Source organism: Microtus oregoni, unplaced genomic scaffold (genome assembly GCF_018167655.1).
Source record: "Microtus oregoni isolate MIOR12 unplaced genomic scaffold, Mior012 000045F_ref0000178, whole genome shotgun sequence".
Lineage (NCBI taxonomy): Eukaryota > Metazoa > Chordata > Mammalia > Rodentia > Cricetidae > Microtus > Microtus oregoni.
This window is the reverse complement of record NW_024543219.1, coordinates 3,346,114-3,354,916: the sequence shown is the minus strand read 5'-3', so window position 1 is coordinate 3,354,916 and position 8,803 is coordinate 3,346,114. Positions and strand designations below refer to the sequence as shown.

General features: G+C 41.6%; 1 pseudogene; it reads left to right on the top strand.

Moving 5' to 3' along the window:
* The first annotated feature begins 373 nt into the window (after positions 1–373).
* Positions 374–1,124, top strand: LOC121435102 (annotated as a pseudogene).
* The last annotated feature ends 7,679 nt before the right edge of the window (positions 1,125–8,803 follow it).

Sequence of the window (8,803 nt, the reverse complement as noted above, 5' to 3'; positions counted from 1 at the left end):
AAAGAGGAATATACACACAAAGGAGTATACACACAAAAGAGGAATATACACACAAAGGAGTATACACACAAAGGAGTATGCACACAAAAGAGGAATATACACACAAAGGAATATACATACAAAGGAGTATACCTTCTTCTCAGAAATTCTGGAACTTTCTCCAAAATTGACCACATACTTGGATACAAAGTCTCAACAGACATAAGAAAATTGAAACAACACCCTGAATCCTATCTGACTCTCATGAATTAAAGCTGGATATCAACCATCACAGAAAGTATAAAACTCATGAAAACTGGCACCAGCACTCGGCAGAGCTCAAGGGGGGGGGGGGGTGAAGAAGGGGCCAGCCTTTGAGCGACAGTGACGCAAGATGGTAGCCACCACAGGCTCGGGAGTAAAAGTCCCTTGAAATTTCCAACTGTTGGAAAAGCTGGAAGAAGGCCAGAAAGGAGTAAGCAACGGCACAGTTAGCTGGGGTCTAGAGGACGACCAAGACATGACACTTACAAGATGGACAGGGATGATAATTGGGCCTCCAAGAACAATTTATGAAAACCGAATATAGCCTTAAAATAGAATGTGGGCCTAAATACCCAGAAGCACCCCCATCTGTAAGATTTGTAACAAAAGTCAATGTGAGCGGCGTGAGTAGTTCAAATGGCGTGGTGGACCCAAGGGCCACAGCAGTGCTGGCAAAGTGGCAGAATTCCCACAGCATCAAAGTCATCCTGCAGGAGCTTTGACGCTTGATGATGTCAAAAGAGAACATGAAGCTGCCACAGCCGCCAGAAGGACAGTGTTGCAGCGATTAGTCACCAGGGCCCAGGCCTCCCCTCCCCAATCCAACCTAAGTCTTCATTTTCCACAGTAGTGAATTTTCTAGATTCATCTTGTAGACCTCAGAGTCCTGGAGAGGAAGCTCCACTGAGACTTCATCCTGGGACACTGTTCTGATACTAATTTCTGTCCATTTGAAATACCTGAGCTGTGCTGTGTAACATCTTCTGTCAAGTGTAACCGCTGGCTGCCTAGTTGAACTTCTGGGATCAAGAAGGTGTGTTGAAATCAATTTCCTTTGGGAGCGGTGGGCACAGCTAACGCAACTGTGAACAGACACATCACACAATGGCCTGGGTATGCCTTTGCCCGCCCCACCCTCCTGCCACAGCTGTGTGGTGGCCCTTAGACTAGATGGGAAAGCTTCAGGTAGCAGCCGTGGGACTATTGCTGGGCTTTGGGGTGCTTTGGCTGTACCCCTGCTTCCTTAAGTCTTAGGTGATGCCCCGTCCAAGCCATCGTCTCCCCCATTCCTCCACTCCCGCCCTTGGCCAAGGCTTAGATTGTAACCCTCCCTTCCCTCTGAAATTGGCCATGGGTGAGGAATTCAGGGCTTCCCGTATCCCCACCTTTATCAAGGGGTGCTGCTTTCCCCCTCCTCAATTCCACCCAACACTTGCTGTGGCCAGAAGCCATCAGATGAGGTTGGAAGAGCCTGGCCTCCCTCACTTAGCTTCGGATCACACATTCACTTGCCACCAGCCTGGGAAGGGGTGCTGGGTCCTCAGCCCTGCTGCCACCATCAGCCGATGCACTTTGAGCTCAGGTCTCGAGGTGAACAGAGCAGTCAGGAAGCAACAAACCTGCCAGCGCTCAGGGTCCTTGGTGATTCCGCAAGGCCATGAGGAGAGTCCTAAGCGCACGGGGTTCTTTGTCGGTTCCTTTTCTCATAATTGCTTTGCTTTTACAAACTGAAGAGGTTTGGACAGGGCTCCCTGGCCACCCATCTGGTCTGATGTGAAGCCTGACAGCTGGAACAGAGGCCTTGATCCTGTGGACTCAGGTTTCAGTGTTGCTGCTCCTCAGACCCTCAGCAGGGACCTGGAGGAGCTCCGTGTCACGAGTTTTCAGTGGGCCTAGCCTCCTGGCTCGTTGCCATGTTCCTCACTCTGTTCAGGACCATTAAATGTTGAAATATGGATGCATAGCGAAATAAAGGCAATTTGTTGTGTTGCAAAAAAAAAAAAACCTCATGAAAACTGAACAACACTCTACTGAGTGAAAAATGGATCAAGGCAGACATTATGAAAGAAATTAAAAACTTTTTAGAACTGAATGAAAATGAAAACACAATATACCCTAGCCTATCGGACACAATGAAGACAGTCCTAAGAAGCAAGCTCATAGCACTAAGTTTCCACATAAAAAACCTGGAGAGTGTGCGTATCAGCAATTTAATGGCGCACTGAAAGTTCTAGAAGAAAAAGAAGAAATAACACTAAAAAAGAGGAGACAGCATGAAATAAACTTGGGGCTGAAATCAATAAAATAGAAACAAAAAATTCAAAACTCAATGAAACACACAGTTAGTTCTTTGAGGAAATCAGTAAGATTGATAAACTTTAATTGATAAAATTTAAACAGAGCCATAACCTCTAGTAAAATAAAAGCAGTAACTGAAAATGTCCCAATCAAAAAAGCCCAGAGCCAGATGGATTTAGCACAGAATTCTACCAGACCTTCAAAGAAGAATTAGCAACAGTACTCCTCAAATTATTTTGCAAAATAGGAACCAAAGGAGCATTACCTATTTGTTTTAATGATGCCACAATTGCCTTTTAATCCCAGCACTTGGTAGGCATAGTCAGGAGAATCTTGTGAGTTCAAGGTCAGCCTGCTCTATAGATTTATTTTCAGGACAACCAGGGTTACACAGAGAAGCCCTGTCTTGAGAAACAAACAAACAAAAAAGTCATGGAGAGACTAGGGATATAAGGGACATTCCTAGACATAATAAAGGCAATTTACAGCAAGTTCACAACCAACATCAACTTAAAGAGAAACTCAAAGAAATTCCACTAAAATTAGAGACAATAAAAGAATGTCTACTCTTTCTATACCTAGTCAATATAGTATTCATTTGAAATCTTGGCTAGAGCAATAAGATGACTGAAAGAGATCAAGAAGATACAAATTGAAAAGGAAGAAGTCAAAGTATTTTTATTTGCAGATTGTGGTAGCTTGAAAGAAAATGACCACCTTAGTCTCCATGGCACCATTGGAGGTAAGACCTTGATAGAGTAGGTGTGGTGGTGTTGGAGGAAGTACGTCACTTGGAGGTCTCAGATACTGAAGCCAGGCCCACTGTGGCACTCTCTCCTCCTGCTGTCTTTGGATGCAGATGTAGAACTCTCAGCTACTTCTCCAGCACCATGCCTCCCTGCATGTGGCCATGCTTCCCACCATGTTGCAAAATATTTGTTTAATTATGTAAAGATATGTTGCATTTGTTTATGTTGTGGAATATTTGTTTAACTATGTAAAGATGTGTTACATTTGTTTAATTATGCAAAGATGTGTTGCTGTTTTACCTTGCCTGCCTAAGATACCTTAGGCAGTACATTAGAATGATCTAATAAAAAGCTGAATGATCAACAGTGAGGGAGAAGGTACAGGCAGGATTTCCAGGCAGGGAGAGTAAGTAGGAGGAAGAATTTGGCTTGGGGAAAAGAAAAAAGAAAAAGAGATGACAGGAAGATTCCAGGGGCCAGACAAACAGACACAGAGGAAGCAGAAAAGTAGGACATATAGAATATAGAATGAAAGAAAGGTAAAAAGCCCCAAGGCAAAACACAGATGAATAGAAACAGGTTAAATTAAGTTAAAAGAGTTAGTGAGACAAGTGTAAGATAAGGCTGAGCATTCATATTTAACAATAAACCTCCATGTCCTTATTTGGAAGCTGGTTGGCAACCCAAAGAAAATATCACCATGATGATAATGGACTAAATCACTGAAATGTAAGCAAGCCCCAAGTGTTTTCATTTTTAAGAGTTGCTATAGTCATGGTGTCTCTTCACAGAAATAAAACCCTAAGACACAGACAATATGATAGTATACATAAGTGACCCTAAAAATTCCACTGGGAAACTTCGGCAGCTGATAAACATCTTTCAGAAAAGTAGTAGAATACAAAATACATTAAAAAAAATCAATAAATAGATTTCCTATATACAAATGACAAACAAACTGAGAAAGAAATCAGGGAAACACTAGCTTTCACAATAGCCTCAAAAAGTTAAAATATCTTGGGGTAACTAACTAAGCAAGTGAAAGACTTGCATAATAAAACCTTTACGATACTGAAGAAAGAAAGTGAAGAAGTTAACAGAAGATGGAAAGATCTCCCATGATCACAGATCAGTTGGTTTAATATTATGAAAATGGCCAACCTATCCAAAAACAATCTACAGATTCAGTGCAATCCCCATCAAAATTACAGATCTTCACAGAAATTGAAAAGACAATTTTCAACTTCGTGTGGAAATACAAAAAAAAAATTTGAAAAGCTAATACACCTGAGTAATAAAAAAATTGCTGGCTCGCCGGGCGGTGGTGGCGCACGCCTTTAATCCCAGCACTCGGGAGGCAGAGGCAGGTGGATCTCTGTGAGTTCGAGACCAGCCTGGTCTACAAGAGCTAGTTCCAGGACAGGCTCCAAAGCCACAGAGAAACCCTGTCTCGAAAAACCAAAAAAAAAAAAAAATTGCTGGCGGTATCACCACCCCCAATTACAAGTTGGATCACAGAGCTATAGTAATAAAAACAGCATGACATTAACATACTGGTGAATATAACTGAAGACCCAGACATAAATTTACACACCTATGGAGATTTGATTTTTTACAGAAAAGCCACAAATACAAACTGGTTAGAGGGCAGAATCTTTAACAAATGGTGCTGCTCAAACTAGATGGCTAGAGAAGAATGCAGATAGATCCATATTTACCACCCTTTACACAACTCAACTCCAAATGGATCAAGGACCTCAACATAAAGCCAGATGCCATGAATCTGAGAGAAGTGAAAGTGGGGAGCAGGCTGGAACTCATTGACACAGAAGACTTTCTGAACAAGACACCATTAACACAGGCACTATGATTGACATTAATAAATGGGGCCAAATGAAACTGAAAAGCTTCTGTATGGCAAAGGATACCATCATCCGGACAAAGTGGCAGGCTACATCCAATACAGAGTTAATATTTAGAGATATATAAAGAATTAAAAACCAAACCAAAGCTATACATCAAGAGAACAAATACCCCATGAAACATGGGGTACGGGACTAAATAGTTCTGAAAGGGTAAAACACAAATGGCTGACAAACACTTAAAGAAATATTCAACATTCTTAGTTATCCAGGAAATGCAAATTATCTTAGTTAGGGTTTCTATCACTGTGAAGAGACAACATGACCATGGCAACTTTTTCTTAAAAACAAAACAAAACAAACCATTTACTTGGGGTGGCTTACAGTTTCAGAGATTTAGTCCATTCTCGTCATGGCAGGACATGGTGGTGTGCAGACGAGCATGGTGCTGGAGAAAGAGCAGCGAGGTCTACATCTTCATCTGCAGGCAGCAGAAGGAGTCTCTGTCCACACGGGAGTAGCTTGAGCATAGGGAACCTCAAAACCCACCCTGATAGTGACACACTTCCTCCAACAAAGCCACACCTATTCCTGTAAGGTCACTGTTGTAGTACGGAGCGGCGGGCTGTGTCCCGCCACCCAGCTAGCTTTACCCGAAATAATTACACGGAAACTGTATTCTTTTAAACACTGCCTGACCCATTAGTTTCAGTTTCTTATTGGCTAGCTTTTACATATTGATCTAACCCATTTCTAATAATCTGTGTAGCCCACGAGCTGGCTTACCAGGAATGATCTTAACCTGCATCTGTCTGGAGTGGGAGAATCATGGCGACTCCTTGACTCAGCTTCTTTCTCCCAGCATTCCGTTCTGTTTACTCCGCCTACCTAAGGGTTGGCCTATCAAATGGGTCTAGGCAGTTTCTTTATTAATAAGAAATCACTCCCACATCATTTCCCCTTTTTCTGTTTAAACAAAAAAGAAAGGCTTTAACTTTAACATAGTAAAATTACATATAGCAAAACAGTTATCAAGCAAGAATTACAGTTATAATATTTATATCTATTTTATCTTTTATCATAACTAAGGAAAACTATAACTATCTATTCATTCTTCAACTCCATCAAAGACTCCAGAAGGATATAATACCACCTAAGTAAACAAGGAATAAGAAAACTCTAGAAATGACAGAGACATCTTGCTGCCTGGACAGTCACCCAAAGTTCTTTTGTACCGTTGGGGCATCCATCTTCAGCCTTCAGGCCCATAGTATCCAGCAGACATTTTCATGAAGCAGGAAATTCCAAAGACAGTTCAGTCACTTTCTGCTGTATCCTGCAGAATGTTTTGCAGACTCTTTCATGAGTCAGGAACCCCAAAAGACCGTGTCACCTTAAGGCAAGTTCAGCAGTCCTCTCTCTGTGGGTTCTCTGGGTCCATTTTATGCAACAGTCCAGGCAAGAGCAGTTTCTTGCCCAAATGGCTATCAAACTCCATAAGGATCCTCTTCGATGCCCATCTTCTTCTTGAAGTAGATTGGTGCCGCCAGGAGCAGAGTGTCTCATTGTCATGAAAAGTCCTAAGTTATTAAAACATTAAATGCCATATTCTGCAGTCTTTGAAAGATATGAAGAATGTCTATCTAACTGAAATGTATCTCTATATATCTAGAAAATCTAACTAACATGACTACAAGCTTGACTATTATTGATGATTAACCATTAACCTATATTTCTTAATTATACATTACATTTTTAAATGAACTACACAATCACAATACCTTAATCAAGATCAGAAATACATATACATATAACAAAATATACTGTAAAATCCACACCAATGCAAATTACTCATACCTATATCATTTCCCCCTTTAAATGTAAAAGAACATTTACAAACAATATTTTGGGAACATGGGCGCAGTTTTTTCTTTCCAAACTGCTTCCTGCTGAATGGGGGCGCTGTTAATCAGATCATTTAGGGTGTAACCTGTGTGCCAGGTTTATCTCAGTTGGCAGTTGAGTGAAGTAATTTTTTGAGGGTGTTCACAGGAACTTTTCGGGAGGTCGTGGTCTATCATACCATATCGGGATAGATGCAATCCATAGGGTCTGGTCCTCTGTGAAAACAAAAGAAGACCCTTTCCAAAGCATCATATCCTTAGACCCAAATTCTGAAGTCATACCCTCATGATATCCGTTTTGGTTCCAGTTGGCAGCCCATAGAATGAAATGTCTCTCTGTACTTAGCTCCTTTACAGTCAAAAATTTTAAAGAAAACATAATGTACATAATCCAGACTCTCTGTGAATTTTCCATTTTTACGTGGCTTATTTTTTTTATTTCTTTTAATCTCTTAACTATCTGTACTCTGTCTCTTTAAAGACTTTACCCTTTTTTTTTAAAACCATTAACTTTATTCTCTATATTCTTTTCTTCTCTCTCTCAAGCCTACGTACAGTCATCCAACACTGTGGTCTTTTATGTCTGAATCTGTTTTATTGTGAATCTGTAACATTTTTTTTACTATCCAGGAGCATTTTTTAAAATGTTAAGCAGTTCTTAAAAACTTAAGTTGCACCATGTACAGGTAATACGGTACCGCCCGTGTCCTGCCCAGTTGAAACCTTAAATGTGCTGTTTTAATGGTAATTACGGTAGTTTCTGCCTGAGACCAGCACAGTTCAGCATGGCAGAGCTGAGCCAAGCCGCTCCTGCCTCAGAGCCATTTGGTGCCCCTGAGCCACACACAGTTCCAGGCACACAGCAGTCCACATTGCCATCAAGCAAGCCGTAGAGCTTTACTCCAAATGTTCCTTTAAAAGCTCTGTCTCCCACAGGAGCCAGACAGAGATCGTAATGGCGGCACAGCCCAGAAAGCCGGCATTTTAAAACAGCCAGTTTTTTCCTGCTGTTGAGTCAGGACAATTTCTTTGCGGCACGCAACCCACAAACAGCAAAAAGCTGTCTTAAATTCTCTCTCTCTCCTTTTTAAGCCCTCTCAGGTTTTACGTGGAGTTCATTAGCACGTTGGGTACCACTCTGTTGTAGTACGGAGCGGCGGGCTGTGTCCCGCCACCCAGCTAGCTTTACCCGAAATAATTACACGGAAACTGTATTCTTTTAAACACTGCCTGACCCATTAGTTTCAGTTTCTTATTGGCTAGCTTTTACATATTGATCTAACCCATTTCTAATAATCTGTGTAGCCCACGAGCTGGCTTACCAGGAATGATCTTAACCTGCATCTGTCTGGAGTGGGAGAATCATGGCGACTCCTTGACTCAGCTTCTTTCTCCCAGCATTCCGTTCTGTTTACTCCGCCTACCTAAGGGTTGGCCTATCAAATGGGTCTAGGCAGTTTCTTTATTAATAAGAAATCACTCCCACATCAGGTCACACCCCTAATTGTGCCACTTCCTGTGAGCTTATGGGGGCCAATTGCCTTCAAACTACCATGCAGATCAATGCTGCTGTGAGATTTCTCTTGCCCCAGTCAGAATGCATGATCAGTAAGCTCATGCTGGCAAGGATGTGGGGGAAGGGAAACATCAGTTGCTGGTGGAAGAATAAAATCAAATGTGGTGGTTCTCAGGAAGCTGGGAGTAGATCTACTCAAGACCCAGCTACACCACTCTTGGGCATTTACCTAAAGGACACTTCATGCTGCTACAGAGTCACTTGTTCAACCACACTCATTGTTGCTCTATTCATAATAACCATAAACTAGAACCATCTTAGATGTCCACCACCTGATGAATGGATAATGAAAATGTGGTATGTTTACACAATGGAATATTATTCAGTTGTCAAAAAATAAATGAATAGGGCTGGAGAGATGGCTCAGTGGTTAAGAGCATTGCCTGCTCT